We start from the raw sequence: 18,236 nt of genomic DNA on the forward strand, positions 1-18,236 counted from the left end.
GCCTGGACTGACTTAATGCAGTAGCTATATTTTGAGCACTTGCTCTATTTCTGAGAGTATTGTCTCTGTGGAAAGCAACGCAGGCATGAGTAAAACAACTCTCTGCCCTTAAGAAAAGCACATCTAAAATCTTTGTGTTTTTAGAGGTCCCGGCTCAAAAGAAATGAGTAGTAATTAGCTAGTGACTGAGGGGCCCCATCATACAAAGAAAACAGCATACAAAAGAAAACACAGTTAAACTGGGTCAGCTTTTGTAAGTGAAATTAAAATAGGAGTTCTCTGATTTTTAAATGAACAGCAGTGAAGATAAACATTTCTTTAAACGTAAAGACAGAGAACCAGGAGAAGGGGAGGTACTGGAGCTCAGGGGACGTGAAGGAGGGAGAGGACTGGTGAGAGGCTGGAGGGAGGGATCAGGGGAAGGCACTGGGGCCAAGGGGGTAGGAGTTTCTGAGAGAGAGCAGGGACTTGGTAAGCTGCTCTGAGCATATCTGCCTCTATGATTTACAGTCACTTGCCAACTAAACAAGTTAGCCACCTTCCCAGGGGTTAAAATGGCCTTAATGGCCTTTATCCTTAGACCCAAGCCCTCGCCCCTGAAAAGAATAAGGAAAAACAAGGAGGAGGAACTATTAGCATTACTGTTCCTTACACCAGGGTGTGGGTCAGCCCCAGGGCATTGCTGATGGGCGTGCTGCCAGGGGAGGGGATGCCCTGTACCCAGATGGTCAGCTACATCCTTTTCACGTGCAATCTCAAAGATCACCTGTATCAGAATTACCTGAGCAAATATTAAGATTCCTTACCCCCTCCCAGACCCCTTGATTCTGATGTTACCTATGATTTGAGAACAGTGTGACTTTTCTGTTTATTGGACAAAAGTTTTTCAAAATATTAACAGTCTTGGCAGTTTTATGAACTTAATTAGCATGAAGTTTGGGGCCTCAGTGCACCTGGGCTGAACCCATTAATTCTTATGATTGATTTTCCTGTAAGATTTCTATAGAGTACAGAACAGCCTGGATAAAAGCTATCTCCTAATTGCCCTCTATTAACAATTATTAGGAGTAACTGGACTTCCCTGGCGGTCCAGACGTTAAGATTCTGTGCTTCCAGTGCAGGGGGTGTAGGTTCAGTCCCTGGTCAGGGAACTAAGAACTCACATGCCGTGTGACCGAAAAACAAACAAACAAAACAAACCCAAAAAACACTTACTAGGAGGGACAACAGTAAGCATTTTATGGCACGTCCAGCAGACATCAGTTTCCCTAAATCAGCATTTATCATTCCACCTGTTAACTCATGTTATCAGTATGATATATGGCTCTTAGGAGCCTGACGTTTGACAAATAGAGGAAGCTGGACTTTTTGCCTGGAAAACTTTGGGGAATCAAGGTTATTCATAAAAGAAAGCCACTCTTGGGACATGGTGTTTTCTCACAATCTAAGTGAGTGATAACTTACGTCAGCAATTTGGTAGTTTTATAACGTACTGGAACAATGACAGCTAATCTTTCTGGCAGATTATTTTTGTGCTGTGCGTTACTTGCATGGTCTAAACTGTGACAAAACACTGCAAATGATTAACTGAAGTGTAAAGATGAACACACTGGATAATGTTGGATATTAGGTAGGTGTCTCAAGCTCATTTTCATGGGAAGGAAACCAGATCACCTAGTGTTAGGCAGCTCCCCAGGAGAAGGCTTCTAGAACACCAGCCCTGGGCTTGGGGTGGAAGATGTGAATTGCTCAGTGAATGGGCAACTGTGAATGGAAGACTTCTTAAAATAATGTTGAAAAGGAAAGGTCAGCATGAAGCTCTTAACTCTTCCTAGGTCACGGGTCTATGTTGCGTGGTGCTAAAACCTAGAATTACACTGTGTTTTAAAAATTACTATTTTGAATATGCTTTTGGAAGACCAAGTACATAAAACAGATAAAGCAGAGGGCATTCACGTTACGGCAAAAGGTTTGCAGAACGAGCTGGTTGCAAGTAGGCAGGGCTCTGGAGGCAGACAGAACCGGGCTCGAGCTCTCACTTAGGCAATTAGTTAGCGATTATTGTAGCGCCACTGGGCAATATCCTCCACTTTACTGCAGCTCTAAAATGGGCCAGTAAAACTTACCTCCTAGAATTGTTGCAGTGTTTCAGGACACTGCGTATAACGTGCCAGTGCCATGTCGGTCCTCCTTAAATGGGGGTGACAGTGGTGATCTTCATCATTGCCACCATTCTTCAATCCGACTCCATAGATCTGTACCTCATTTTTAGGGCTGTATAGATTACATAAAATGTATCCTGCATCCTTGTTTTTTGCCAGGAGGGATATATGAAATGTCTTATTCATCTCTGTGACCACCTCCCTGCCCACAGTTGCCTGGGGCTTGTTGACTTGTAAGTGATAGGTGCTGGGTGAGATTATGGTGGAATTGAGTTGAATTATAAGCTTTAGATCTTGACAGGGGATGGGGAACTTGAGTTTTTCACCCTTGAGCAGACCAAAGGAAATGACTAGACTTGAAAAGAGTCAACAGAGACTATTATGTCCACCTATTTACCTGTAATTAAGATGCACAATGGCTCTTTGAAATATGCGTTCACCAGCGTCAGAGCTCTGAGCATTGTGAAGTCTTGGGAACCTGTCTGGATTCCCTTTCTTTTTTTTAAATCGGATTTTGCTGGAGACACCTTTGGGGCCTTCCGGTACCAGGTTTTCAACTTGATTTTATTGGCAAAGGGGACAGCTAGAGGCTCTTTGTAATCATAGCGCTCTTACGTTCCCATAGGAGACGGCAAGTGCTTCTGACCTTGGGAAGAGCAAATACAAGGTAGTGGTTAAACACACAGGCTGGAAACCACTTAGACCTAGACCTGGGATTGAATCCAAGCCCTGTCACTTATTATTTGTGATAAGAGCAGTAAGCATTGGTACTTGTCTCATAAACTATGGGCGGGTAAATGAAATACTGCAGCACAATGCACTGAGCTTAGTAAAGCTTCTCTCTGTCATCGTTGTCTGGTCTTCCAGAGTGGTTTGGGTGCCCTCCTATGAGTGACCTTGACTGCAGAACTTGAATTCATTGCTCTTCTTCCTGCACTTTGGACCTCCGCTCATAATGGTTCGTTAGATGAGAACATCAACCTCTAAAGCTCAGAACTCTTCTGAGCATTGGATGAAAGCCACGGACTCTATAACTAGGAGGATGCACACACCCCTGTACTTTAAATGTTCGTAGGCCTCTCAAGCCCATATGTCCATGGGACCAGGTTTGGGAGCCCCTGGCTCAAAAGAAATTAATCATAAATGGATTATGGAGCTCTTACAATGCACCATGCTTGCAGTCTGGTGGGATTCAAAACGGCATTGGCAGTTACTACTTTTCACCAGCCCTTGACTCTTTCGAAGCTGAGGGTCCAGTGGGCTGACCCCAGCCTTCTTCCTTGGATCACAAATTCTGCCAAAGTCAGAATCTGGGTCCTCAGTGGAGGGGAGCCTCCTCGGCTGTCTTTCCCAGGGAAAGGTCTGGATGCTCAGATTAGACTACTTGTACTAAAGAGAATTGCCTTTTTGACTCAACTCAAGTGAGAAGTATTTCTGTGGTCAAGTTCAAGCAAGCAAACTCAATAAACCCCTTATGGGAAAGGATGAGGCAAAGCAAGAACAGATTTTACTACACTGTTCTTCGCTGGTGGTCGTTAAATGCATCCAAATAAATGAGTTGGGGGACTCAGATAAGATAGGCGTGGATAAAGGGGACAATGTTGCTTTAGTTCCTCTTTACCTACATGTTCGATCGCTTACGGCTCCTCCTCTAGTCTGGAAGCCCCAGGAAGGCAGGGCTCCTGTGTTCTTTGTTCACTGTACAGTGCCTGGCACACAGTAGATGCAATAAATATTTGTGGAATAAATGATGATTCCTGATTCTCAAACTGCTGTTCTGAGCAGAAACTCTGCCATCAACCAATAGAGGTGCTTCTGTGGGTCTGTTTGAAGGACTTAAGGTCCACGGAATGATTTTGACTTCTCTACTTGCTGTAGAAAAAGTATCGAGGGAAAAATCGGAGGTTCATATAGAGCATGGAGGCATCCAGTACCTCTTTCTCAAAGTCCTTATAAATCTAACAAGGCTGACATAGTTAATGCTAATTAAAATGCTTCCTTCTTTTTTTTTTTTTTTTTTTTGCCGTGCTGCACGGCTTGTGGGATCTCAGTTCCCAGGCCAGGGATTGAACCCCGGCCCTGGCAGTGAAAGCCTGGAATCCTAACCACTAGGTCACCAGGGAACTCCCCATAATTTACGGAAACCTTTAAGATTTTATGTTTTTGGCCGTGTTGCGTGGCATCTGGGATCCTATTTCCCCGACCAGGGGATCAAACCTGTGCCCCCTCAGTGGAAATGCAGAGTCCTAACCACTGGACCGCCAGCGAATTCCCCCTTCACGGTTATTATGATCAACTTTTCTTTACTAGGATTTGCTAAATCCATGAGTAATTTGTTGTTGATTTCTTGGCCAAGAACACAACATCCAAATATGACATGATTTTTTGTAAGCCTTCCGGTTGTTTGGCACTAAAAAGGACCCTTTAATAGCTGTTTTTATTTTGACTCTATCTTATGTATGTACAATAGGGTCAAACAAGGCCAAAGTTTATACAGTAAAAGGGGAAATTCCCCTCATAGATTTACACTGCCACTTTCAGAGCTAGATATTCTCCATAGCTTCCTGTTTAGTAATTCAGACCTTTATGGATGTCAGCGTTTGCTGATATGGCTGGTGGTCAGGAGATAACCTTGGCAGTACAGGAACCATGGTGAAATAGTCTGAATCTCATAGTGAGAACATAAGTCCTTGTCCGTTCTCCTGCAGTCTGTTAAGTAACGCTGTCTCTGGTGCTAGGCTTTAACATTCCCTAACCTTGAATCTTCCTTTTTTTTTTTGAATCTTCCTTTTAACAACAATTTCCCAAAGCTCAAGGTCTGACCCATGTTAATCCAATCCACTTTTTAAAACGTACATTGTGCCTTTAGGAGCACATGGCCTGCCTCTAGGAGCTCACAGTTTCGCTCGGGAGATGAGAAATAAACTTATAAGAAATTTGACAATGCCAGATGGCGTGTATGAAATGCCAGACATATTCTCAGGCTCTGAGTCTAAAACAGTTTGTAGAAGGAGAGCTGGCCGTTGTAAGCAAATGAGAAGAGTTGAAGGAGGGTGAGGTCTGTTACTAGGACGTGGTTGGTCGGGGAGAGAGTGTGTTCAGAAGCAGGTAGATTGGATGGAGGTGGTGCAGGCCCTTGAATGTCAAACTTGGAAGTCTGTCCTGTAGACAATGGGCATTGAAGGCTTCTAGACGCATCTGATGGCAGCTGGAAACAGGTCAAAAGGCTACAGAATTGATTCAAACCCAAAGAAGATACAGCAAAGAGGTGGGTATATCAGGCCTCTAGATCCATGAGAAATTGCTGTAGAGATGAAACCAAGCCCCCTCCTACAGCCACGAATGCACCCCATCTCCTCGTTCAGCGGCTCACACAAGGCCCCCCATCTCTCACCAGGTGCCTCCTCCTCCCACTCTATGCTTCCCTGGCAATTCTCCCAGCGTGCCAGTGCTTTCTCGAGACTTCATGGCCTTGCACATGCTAATCCTCTTGTCCTCAAAGCCCTCCCCACCCCCACTTCCCTCCTCTGCTTCCTTACTATCTACTTTGTTTCATGACTTGGCTCAGGCATGGCCTTAATGACTAATGCTCTCACTCTGTGCCAGTCCCCAAGCAAGAGGCCTCTCCTCGGTGCCCCAGACCTCCTTAGTTAACTTATCACACTGTACGGTTACTATCTGCTTAATAGTTCTCCCCATTGTTTCAGAAGCACTTTAAGAGCGGGGACCTTGTATGACTCATTTTGAAGCCCAACACCTGGCGCAGGAGCTGACATGGAGCCGGCACTCTGTAAATTCTTATTGAATGGATTATGCAAGTTTTTTTCATTTTTTTTTTCCCCTTCCTGTAACTGGACTTAAATGAAAGCAAAATGTTATAAAGGAAAACTTCTAGGATGTCAGGATAATAAGACCCTAGAACTGTGGTTCTCGAGTGAAACCTCAACAGGCTATGAACCCTTGGTTAAGAGTCAGATAAACATTTAAAATGTATTTTTGTTTTAATAAAAGATTTATTTTGTTAGGTGGTATTGATCGTAGGCGCGTTGAACTAAGCAGGCGTTTGAAGCGAGGTAGCTCTTTCCCCAAAGAGTTATGAGGCTTAGCATGAAATTGAGTCAGAGACAGATGTGGACGTGAGTATTTAAGAGAATACAGTCAGGGCAACAAACATTCTTGATCAAACAGAGATATGGTCGTAAAAACCAGCCAAGTGAATATCACATTAACTGTGAATGCTTTTATAGACGGCGTGGAAATCCTGTTGTAACCTTTAGTGCTGTTTTGAGTCTTTTATTCTTCAAGTTCCTGCCAAAATCTAGATGGGAACCACTGCCATAGAAAGAGTTCCTGAATGGTGACCAGGCCATTGGTCAATAGGTAGCAGGTCTTATGGCAGAGACCAACAGGAGATGTTGGTGATCTTCTTGTTCTTTCAGCTTGATGCCATTTTTTTCAAAGCGATGAAAGGATAAAGAGTCAAGGACTGGCTTGCTCTTGTTTTTATAAAATTGTTACCCTGTGGCAAGTTTTTTTCAGCGGCATGTGGGATCTTCCCGGACCAGGGCACAAACCAGTGTTCCCTGTATCGGCAGGCAGACTCTCAACCACTGTGCCACCAGGGAAGCCCTGTGGCAAGTTTTATAAATGTGTCTTGTATTAGGTTAATGATAAAGGATCATTTTCCAAGAGCCATCATTTTTCAGTCATGTTATTCACTAATAAATTACTTTCAGGCTGTTAAGAGAAAGGGCACCTGAGAACCACGGAGTGAAAAACTCTGCTTTTTATGATTTACCTGGAATTGCATTAGTGGTTGGATTTTAATCAGGGCTTGGTGACTAATAGCCCCAGTTTTTTTTTAAACAACTCTCCTGTATTCTTAACAATGTTATGCCTGCTTGATCTGTAAGTGTCTGAGAAAAACCTGCTAAGATCCTCAGTTTTTGCGTAATATGTTTCCAGATTATTTTGGTAGATGCAATCAAATTTTGGTGGAATGTTTCTTTTATTACTATGTAGCATTCTTCCTTATCTATATTAATGATTTTTGGTAAGCTATATCATACTTTACTATAAATTAATACCACTATGCAAACTATGGTTTAGTACTTATACAGTATATCTTTCCTCAATATTTCTGTGTCATTTTGTTTTAGGCATGACTTTTATAGACAGAATATAGCTTAGTTAAAAAAAATATGAATGGGCAGGAATAAAGACGCAGGCCTACTAGAGAACGGACTTGAGGTTATGGGGAGGGGGAAGGGTACGCTGTGACAGGGCGAGAGAGAGTCATGGACATATACACACTAACAAACGTAGTAAGGTAGATAGCTAGTGGGAAGCAGCCGCATGGCACAGGGATATTGGCTCGGTGCTTTGTGACAGCCTGGAGGGGTGGGATAGGGAGGGTGGGAGGGAGGGAGACGCAAGAGGGAGGACATATGGGAGCATATGTATATGTATAACTGATTCACTTTGTTATAAAGCAGAAACTAACACACCATTGTAAAGCAATTATACCCCAATAAAGATGTTTAAAAAAATTAAAAAAAAATATGAATGGATAGTCTGTTTCTTTTAAAGAGTAAGCATAATCTACATTTATTTTGATTTCTCATATATTTAAACTTATTTTAAATATCTTCTTTTATGATTTGTGCTTCCCATCCTTTTTGTTTGCATTTTTTTGCAGTCCTGCCTTTGATTAGATTGATGAAATTTTTTCATGTTCCCTTTTCCTCCTTTGCTGATGTGGAAGCTATAAATTCTGCATTTCTTATTTTTTTCTTACCCCTAAATTTCTCAACTTAATACATAATTCTAACATTTTTTAGAAAAATATAAAGGTATTCAGTTTCTACCATCTACCATCTTAATGTAATAGCTATTGGCATTTTGTTACCTTCTGTTCAATGTATTTATTATGTTTAAATGTGTCTTCGGGCAGTGGTGTTGTCATAGCTCACTACACCTATCTGCAGACTTAGAATACTTTATTGTGGATGTCTGTTGTCTTGAGTGTTTTGTCTTTGATTCTTTTGAGGGTAGCTTTCCTCTTGCTTTGGGAAACTGCTTCATCCACTGGAGCAGGAGTTGCCATGTTCTTAGAGACTCCAGCAACTGGCCTTTGCTGATTGGTTCAGGGGTGAGCACTGAACTTAAATTAGGCCAATCAGAGTCCTCCCCTGATTTTTTTGAATTGGAACAGAAAAAACAAGGCCTGTCCTTTCTAGTCACAGACACTGTGATGGCTTGTGTATGGCACAAGCACTGTCAGCACTATTCCTACAATCCAGAAGTGGTCCCATTAGAACAAGGAAAGGAACCGTGAAATATTCTAGGTGGTAGGAGAAATTCATATAACATGTGGACCTGAGAAAAGATGCCATCTATAATGCACAAAATGAATTTTGAAAAAATTCTGAATGACAGGTTTAATTTAATATCCAGCTGAATCTCTTTTTCTTCTTTGCCTGTGTTTGTGCCTGTGCACCTGTGCACACATGCCTATTTAGGGCAAGGGTGCTTCTCAGCCAGGCTGACACGGGCCATTCCATCCCATTCCTGTTTCTGCTGGTCTCAGAGGAAGGCAGAGGGAACCTTGCCCTAGCAGGACTGGGACAAAGGGACACTTCCTTATTTTAGACAGTGCTTAACAACTTCTATTCTCATGACTCTTGTGTTTTATTTCCCACAAAATAAGGTGGCTGAGAGTAGTGGAGCCTTGTTTTTTGAATTTTTTCAAAGCAAGAAAGTTTCGCCATCTGGGGTTGATTCAAAGAGCTATTCTAACCTGAAGGCTGTGGTGCGGATATGTTGGCTTCTTAGTGAAACACTTCTTGTCCAAAGATCCCCAGATATTACGCATATGTGTTCTGTGATGAACACGGTGTGGCCGGCAAGCCCTAGCCCGGTGGCCTGACAGAGACCCCCGAAATGCACACCCTGAAGCTTTAAGCGTTAGTTCCTGAGCTCATGATGACAGATGGCGGCAACACTGTGGACGCCGCGCGAGGCAAAGAAAACAGAGTGGGACAGGAATAGGAAGGCTGTGAAAGAGCCACGTGGGGAGGGATGCCTGTTTCAGGCACAGGACAACAGGACAATAATCAGGATGGAGACAGGCAGGTACCAGTGGGGTGGGCGGTCTCAGGCCTGGCTCTTTGGCAGGACCACGCTTGAATTCTGAGATGGGGCTACGCAGACAAGGAGTCAGGCGGTGAGAGGGTGAGGGTGAAGGCCCCGAAAGCCAGCAGGCAGAGGGGACGCTAGGGAACCCTCTGTCTGGCTCCGGAAGAGCAGGTCAAAAAGAAAGGGAGACAGGGCTTCCCTGGTGGCGTAGTGGTTGAGAGTCCGCCTGCTGATGCAGGGGACACAGGTTCATGTCCCAGTCCGGGAAGATCCCACATACCGCGGAGCGGCTGGGCCTGTGAGCCATGGCCACTGAGCCTGCGTGTCCGGAGCCTGTGCTCTGCAACGGGAGAGGCCACAACAGTGAGAGGCCGGCGTACCGCAAAAAAAAAAAAAAAAAAAAAAAAAAAAACGAAAGGGAGACAGACTAGGAAGAGGTCGGAGAAGACTGAGGCCCACCATGTGGAAGGACAGGCCGTGGACGCTGACTGAGGTGACAGAGGGCAGCTGGGAAGTCTGGCAGTGGGCACAGGAAGCTGTCCCCAACTCCTGTGCAACCTTTGCCGTAGTCACTGCCTCACAAAGGGCACTCAGATGACCTGCCCCTTGTCCTGGGGCTTCCGGGGCATGGCGGGGGCTGCGGGGGCTTCTCACTGATCGGGCGGCTCAGTCCTTCTGGAACACACTTACCTGAGTGGCCCCTGCACAGCTCGGAAGCTGGGTGAGATGCTTCCCTTTGCCCCACAGTGGCCTTGTGCGGCCTGTCCTTCCCGTCACACACGTCCCCCAGCTGAACGGTCTGGAGGGCAAGCAGCTCTGTCCAGCCTGCAGCAGCCCCTTCCGAGGTGGGACTTCCCAGAGGCAGGGTGACCAGTGGGAAGCAGGAGGGGTTGGACCCACTCCTTTGAATTTGGATGTGTGCTTTGACTTCCCTGGAACTCTGTTTTCTCATCTCTAAAACAGGAGCCGGAGAAGAATTGGATGTGAATGTTCGCTGAGGTCCTTGCTAGTGCTGGGATCCGGCGACTTAAGGGGACCTGGAACTGCAGGTGGGCGGTTTCCAAACAGGGAAGCCGAGGGGTCCTAAAAGCCAAGGTGAAGGAGCCATGGCTTCCTATGGGTTTAAGACTGGACGCTCCTACTCTCCGGTTATAAGGACAACTGATTTGCCTTTTGAATTTCCGTTTCTCAGCCAAAATGGAAAGAACAGTTTAACTAACCCAGAAAAGTAAAGTAAACTAAACCTTTGAGCAAGCTGATGCTTAGAAGCCTGATTTACCCCCAAATCACTAGCAAATGATTTTTCAATGTACAAGTAGGGTCCTGACGGATTCCTTTAAATGACCAGTTTCCCTACTTTCCATACAAATAAAGTTCCATTCACAACGTTACTCATGAAGTTTCAAGGACATTTCCTTTGTGTAAAGAAAATATACTTAAAATCCTTCCAGGGCCATTTCGAGACTCATAAATCTTTAGGGGAATAGGTGGGAGTCTGTGTTATGATAGGAAGCCATTCATTTTATTATTTTGTAACTTATTTTAAAAATCGTACTTCTCCTTTAGAAATTTGCTTGTGTAATTGATACACTGAAAAAACGCAGTCCATGGTGGAATCGAAACACAAATTTATTTTTTGTTTCTGTCCCTTAAAAATTTAGTATCGCCCCCTGTTCCAGAAAGAAAACTTAGGCTGGTGTTCTTCAGAAGCGCTGTAGAGCACTGTGGTTGCTTTAAATCACAAACCAGAGCTTTGGGGCTTCCAGCCTGGGGGCCTGGGCACTAAGCCCAGGGGCTTGGACACTAGGGTCACCCACCACTGAGTAAGCCAGCTGGCCTGGGCAGGATGCATTTCAAGGAAGACTTGCTTCTACAAAGTTATAGTGATGGATGGCTGGGAAGGATCAGGATTAACCTAGTGTCAGTCAACCACAGGGTGGGGATGAGAGGTGGAGCGGGGTGGTGGGGACTTGAGACCACCCAGGAAGAACCTAGGACCTCGGTACAACCCTAGAAGGCAGGAGAATCCCTGAGGAATGATGGGTGTTGGCCTTCTCATCAGCATTGGTGGATGGGGTACTTCCTTGGCGGTCGAGTGGTTAAGAGTTCAAGCTTCCACTGCTGGGGCCCGGGTTCAATCCCTGGTCGGGGAACAAGCTGTGCGGCACAGCCAAAAATAAAACTGGTGAATGGGAGGCTTGTGGCAGGATTTGATTGGATTAAGAAAAATTAATGTGGTGTTTATTCCATCTGAAAATTGTGAAGCAGTTATCACCATGGCTTGTGATAAAGATACAAACGTATTCTTCTTCTTAAAAAACATTTATTTGGAAGATGCATTTATACAAATGTAAAGTGAAAGAGTTTATTTTCACATATTTTGCCCTTCTTCATAAAATGAAACATTTTTCCCTTTTTTAAAAAAAGTTGCACTTCCATTACAAAATTGTATATGACCTGGAGATTAATTTTTTTTTTTTTTTCGGTACGCGGGCCTCTTACTGTTGTGGCCTCTCCCGTTGCGGAGCACAGGCTCCGGACGTGCAGGCTCAGTGGCCATGGCTCACGGGCCTAGCCGATCCGCGGCGTGTGGGATCTTCCCCGACCGGGGCACGAACCCGCGTCCCCTGCATCGGCAGGCGGACTCTCAACCACTGCTCCACCAGGGAAGCCCTGGAAATTAAATTTTGATAGCTTGTTGCAGCAATTTGTCAATGAGACTGTTTTAAATCTAAGCACAAATGGTAACTCATGACTCAAATTACAGCTTATTTCAACTCCCTCTGGCTGCTGTTCTGTCAATACAGTAGAATTTTCTAAAGCGGTTTGTGATCAGACACTTACAAGATCTGGGGACACATCTCCCAGAAATGTCAAGGATTTTGACAGCAACCACAAGGTCCAGCTGAGGCCCTAAACTGCTCTAAGTCTCCTTGCATCCCTCGAATCCAGGGAAGCTGGCCTCACAGGCCACCTGGTGCATTCACCCACCAGACACAGCACAGATGGCCTGGGTACTGCTGGTGATTTCATTTTTACCTTTGAAATAAAAAATATTTATGCAAATAATAATTCAAAACACCCAGTGATTTTCTAGCTATAAAAAAAAGTGAATACATAATATAGATGAAGATTTGAACTTACACATGCCTAGGCACTGCTAGGTACCATCTCACAAATCTTTCCCTATTAGAGATCTGACTCTTATCTGTTCCCCAGATTCAAACTTTTAAAGGAATTAGAGTTCATCTAAGCTTTTTTCTTAAAGTCAAAATCTTCTATGGTCTCTAAGGTCTTAGAGGGGCCGAAAAGTTTCCATCCGTTATTTTCTGACGAGCCAGTGATTTTTCTCTCCAGCTGGATTGTTTGTTTCTTCAGGCAGGGATTATTTTCTTCTTCCTGGTAGTTTTCCAGACTCCTGCGCAATATGACGAGTATGGCTGTGCTCTTTAAATGCGTGTGTGCCTCCATGCGTCCCGATACAGACACACCGTCATTTCTTGTTCTATTGTCTGTCTTTATAAAAGACGCATCCCACCACTCTCCTCCTCAAAACCCTGCCAGTGAATTAAATGCAGAGTCCTCCGTAAGCTGTTTGAAATCACCTCCTTGAAGCCCAAACCTCCTTTCTGCTGTTCTCAAATGAATTTGCCACTGCCCCAGTGTGAATTTCCTTCCGTGTTTGCAGCCAGGAGGTCCTGCTCAGAGCTGGCCTCTCTCAGTTCCCACACCTTGGTGTACATCAAAATCATCTGGGAAATTTAAGCAGAAAGATCTCCAGGTCCAATCCCAAACTTAGTGTATCAGAATCTCGAGGGCATGGGACCCAGGCTTCTGTATTTTAAAACGGAACCCCTGATACCCCTGATGATTCCATTTCCCCCATTCCACCCCAACCCCTCACCAGAAGAGCTCAGTGGCCTCTGGTTTTGGAATCAGTCTGGAGCAACCTCATCAGCTTCCCGCTGCAGGTCGCCCTATTGAAAAACAAAAGGGAAACTTAATGAGCCCCTGCCCTGTGTAAGTTTCTATGGTTCTATGAGGACAGCTTCCAGGAGGACCTGGAGAAAGTTTCTCCATCCCCAGGGAGGGTCCTCCTTACCTTGGGCCACAGGACAAGGGAGGCAAGGTATTTCTGGTTCAACCAGGAAGCCAGCTTCAAAAACTCTGGCTCTCTTATCTCCACTTATCTCGAAGCTATCATTGTAGTTTGCTACTGGAGAGGCAGTGGTTATCAAGGAGTTGTAGGTTCTTAGTTTTATTAGAAATCTGTAAAGAGTCACCAGAGGGAACGGAAAGGACTTTGACCAGGGAGGGGTCGGGAAACTTAGGGAAGATACATAACCTTTAGGGGCATTGAGTAGATGACGTCTAAGCTCTCTTTTTTGTACTGCAAGGAACTATCAGAAAAAAATCTTTTCTAATCAAACTGTTTTGTTGATTCACACATACAGGTTGTGGGTTCGGTTTTTAAGAGTTCTGAAATTGGGAACTGTCTCGGTTGAGACACTTTTACTGTGCTGTTTCTTCCTTCTTCCTCTTCCAACATAGTTATTAACTCAGGACAAGACTTCTATATGACCCACGCCATATTGTAATCAAGGGCATTCTGTATATTTTAAGAGGGGGACACAGCCCTTCTCTCTCTGCTGAGTGTGGAGTGTTTTTCCCTTCTCCCTCCTTTCGAGGAGAGAAGAGACAAAAGCTCTACTGGAGAATTCTTGAGAGAATAATAAGGTAAAGAGAAAAACCACCTCCAAGGGGGTTTGTCAGCTCAGGAAAGGGACTGAGGGCTCCTAGCAGTGAAGAGAGGAAGAGAGGAGAAAGGGACAGGGGGTCCAGAGGCAGGGCCTCTTGCACGGGACTGAGATCCTTGTATGGCTGTTTGCATAGAAAAATGAAAGCCTCCTGGGAGTTTTGGGTGCTAGAAAATAGGATAAGCTGGAAGATTTTAATAAAGTCGAAGTCAAAATTCCTGATGGCAGTGAATTGACACGCAGGAGCTGCCTATCTCTAGGCTTCACAGGCCACCGTAGCATTCTAAGTGTAATCTCTGCTCTGCTGGAGCTGAGGTTGGTGAGGAGGAGGTGGGTGCAGGAGCAGAGCTGGCTTCCTTGCCCTTCTCTTCATCACATCCATGGCACCCCAGGGATGTGGGAATATGATTTGAAAGCTGCCGTGTTTCACCCAGGTAATCTGTCCGTGAGGCCATTTGGGAGACATTTTTTCAGGGCTTGGGAACAAGAAAACTAATGCCTCTAAGAACAACAGATGAGTTAAATTTTATACTGATCTTGTTTCCTTCTTTGCTTTGGCTGCTAGGAAGCTTAGAGCCATAATTCCGATTGCTCTCTAGCAACTAAGGTCCTTCGGTGGAGGACCTTATGGTATTTCTCAATTTTGTGTTGAAAATTACCCCTGGCTTTGTTTTCTAACCTACCATTAGTTTTCATGGTCTTGTTAAACATTTCTCTCCTTGCTATTACACCATATGTGGTTTCGAAAATCGCATCAAACTGTTTTGGAGCAAGGCAGGTGCACACAAACTATGGGAGAAATATCACATCCCTTCAGGGAATCTCAGCCAGGGAGAGTATCATCAGGGAGCTTGTAGGATCTGAGTCAGGCAGTCGTGAGTTTGTGTCCTGAGCTCTCCCCACTCTGCCCACTTATTAAACTTGATCATGGGAGTAGGTACTTCACCTCTGCGAGCCTCAGTTTTCCTCATCTGTGAAGTGGGCTGAGTCTCACCTGAAGAGCATATGTGAGCCTTTGTGGTCAAGTACAGGGTGCCGAGAGCATGACAGCTTTTGCAACTTGTCCTCAAGTGCTGTTTGAGATCTTGTTGGGTATGCAGTGCTGGGGGAGTGGAAGCTGTGGTTCCTGATTTCACAAGGAGGACCCAGCTTGTGATACGCAGAATAATTAGGCCCCGTCCAATGTTGCATGTGCGCCAGAGGAAAACAGGGAGTGAGTGGGGCCACTGACTCCATGAGTGTGGAGAGAAAAGGCTTCGTGGAGAGAGGCAAGAGGGCTTAATCCGGTTTTCTGAGAATGTGTGAGGCAACCCCAGAGGAGGAGAGAGAATTCTGAATAAGTCTTTTGGCTGAATGAGAAAGGGTTAAAGCCCTCCCTATGCCCTGGTACTTTCGGCAAGAGGAAAGGGTTAGGCACCGGCTCGTCTACCAGTCCAGAGCCCCTCTTCAGAGCCCAGGCCTCCAACGGCTCGGAAGTGATCCCAGAGGTGGGGCAGGTCACGCAGCTCTCCCCCAGCCTTGGGTAAAGCCAGGCTGGCTCTCTTGGCCTGAGGTCAGCTCCCTCCTGGACTGGACTCCCTGGTGGTCAATTCTCAGCCCGATCAAAGGCTACGGCAAAAATGTGTTCATGCCATTAAATCCACCCAGACGGTTGGTCAGGCATCTCCTGGGGGATACTGCCCATGCGTGTGTGCAGCACACACACACACATACACACATGTGCACTGGCTCTCTGAGTCTTGTGTTATAACAAGGAAGAAGGAAATATGGACGAAACATTTCTCACTCAAGGAACTAGCTGAGACCCAGTGAGAGCTTTGTGGAGGCCATCAATCACGTCGCCTTCTTCGCTGGCCGTGCATAAGAACTCCATTATGGCTGTGCTGTTTTTAAGGTACTTTTGTTTTCTTTGGTTGGGCTGCGTGTTATGTGCTTGTCATTGCCCTATACCCATTTAAGACTCTTTTCTCGTTCCAATTTCCTTGGAGTTTTATAGTAGGTGTTGTGGTTTTCAACACCACCTGTCAAGGCCACAACAAAGACTAACTTGAGGGTTGTTGATACACAAAGAAGCGGATTTGAACCACTGCCTCAAACTCAGCGTGAACCAGCTCTCTGGAGCCGAGCGGCCATGGCTGCAGCGTCCCGGCCCCTGGGGCCACACCTGCCACCTGAGCTCACTTTGGGGCTACAGTGGGCTCTTCAGCCAACGTGGGCAACGGACGATCCTCCTTTTGTTAATAGAAAGCTTTCCTTTTGGGTGATAAGGGTCCTTCAGGATGCTCTTCTTTGCCCACCCTGATTGCTGTTTGGAACCACTGCCCTCTATCCTCAGAATCAAAATGAAAGGCTGGACACAGGTCTCATCTCCAAGACTGAGAGTGGTGGCTTGGGTCTGATGCCCTGCCCAAAGGTCCGATGGTGGTCCTGCTGGGCTCCTGCTAAGCGCTGGGCTCCCCTCATATTTCCCCTCCAATTCTGGGGCCCAGAGAGTGTGAAGATCCACAGTATTGGGGCTCGTCAGTCTGGGTTTGAATCTGGATCATGTATCACCAGTGTCACCCCCTCCTTTGATGCCCACATGGCTTTCCTCTTCTGCTTTGGTGTTGTTTCACTGGCTTGAAAGGCCCATACTCCCTGTTGAAGGAGAGAGAAGGGTGTGAGCAGAGAGTTCCAGATCCTGAGGGGGAAGGGCACGTGGTGTGGCCGAGGACAGGAAGGAAGGCCAGCCGGGCTGGAGGGGGCCAGATGTGGGAGGGTGCGGGGGCCATGTCAACTCATCCCAACCAGGACACTGGTGTAAATGGACGGATGCTCCAGCAATCATGGCTCTGGGATAAGAAGTAAGAAGCAGGGCTGTCCCAGGGAGACTGGACGGCCCCGGTCCCTCTCAGGCAGGGATGCTGCCCTGGCATCTGCCGCTGGCCCTCACCGCCGGCCCCCAGATGCTGACGTGTGGACAGCGCCACTAGGATGAAGAGGGACTGATCTGTGGCAAAATGAGAAAACAGGTCTCTTCTCAGGGAGGATGGTCCTTGAGTCTGATCTTCTGTCATCCCCGATTCTTTTTGTTTAAACATCTATAAGTTTATGAAACAATGGTGATGAAAACTGGGCCTTAAAAACGTCTCCATTTACCAAATAAAACATGGCAGACTTGTGGGGACAAAAATGACCCCAAATAACATTTATCTGAAAATTGATAGGGCTGTGAAAGCAAATGTCTGGGAACAGCAGGTCGGGGTCACGTTGAAGTGCAGAGTCCAGCAGCGCCTCGGTTCTTGGCCCCCTTCTGCCCGGTGACCTTCCTGTATCCCATGGCCACACCAGACCTTAGCAACTTGAAGAACTCAGCCTGATGTGCTGCCAGACACCATTCCCAGTCACGAGCCTCCACCCTCCCTGTCCTTAGTGCCTCAGCACGGATGGTGACAAGTCCAGGCCTCATTTCACAGGTGACCCCCAGGTTCATCTGCTGCACCCCCAGCCTTACCCCTCCTTTTCATCACGCCTTCCAGACCCCCACCTTGGAACCTCCCAACATTTTCCCCGCCCCGCCCTGGGTGGAGAGGACACCGCAGTCCAGGGGTCTGGGCTGCTGTCATCTGTGCTTAGTCTCGGCCACCCCTGCTGCTTGCCCTTCAGTGTAGTATCTTGTCTCGGGGCTCCTCTCCCATCCCCTCCAGGGCTGCATCGACTGAGGGTGCAGGTTAAGCTTTTGTGCAGGTGGAGGTGACCAGTGGGAAGTTCGAAGTGGGAGGGGGACGCAGGGACTGGGGAGAAAGGACTGGGGTGAGTGCGTGTCCCATGAAGCCACGGGAGCAGATGGAGTCCGTCAGGAGGGAAGAGAAGAGACAAAGCGTTCATTGTCCCCAGTGCCCACCCTTCCTCCTGGGCTCCCTGTCCCACGTGGTGCCTCTTTCACCTGGAGGCCCAGAGACCTAAGCAGAACTGGTTTTCCTGGGCTCCCTCATCCCCTTTGTCCCTACGCCCTTGCCATCCAGTCGGCCCCCAGCTTACATTCCTGACTTCAGCTGCCATCACCTCTAAAATCTCCTTCCCCGCCACCACTGGCCCTGCTTTGTCCCTGCAGGTCAGGGCCCTGCTCTACTCACCTGGATGTCCCTGGCTGGGCAAGCGAGCCCGCCGCGTAGGCAGTGCTCCCCGCAGATTTGTGTGG

The sequence above is a fragment of the Orcinus orca genome, chromosome 14, assembly GCF_937001465.1.
Source record: "Orcinus orca chromosome 14, mOrcOrc1.1, whole genome shotgun sequence".
Lineage (NCBI taxonomy): Eukaryota > Metazoa > Chordata > Mammalia > Artiodactyla > Delphinidae > Orcinus > Orcinus orca.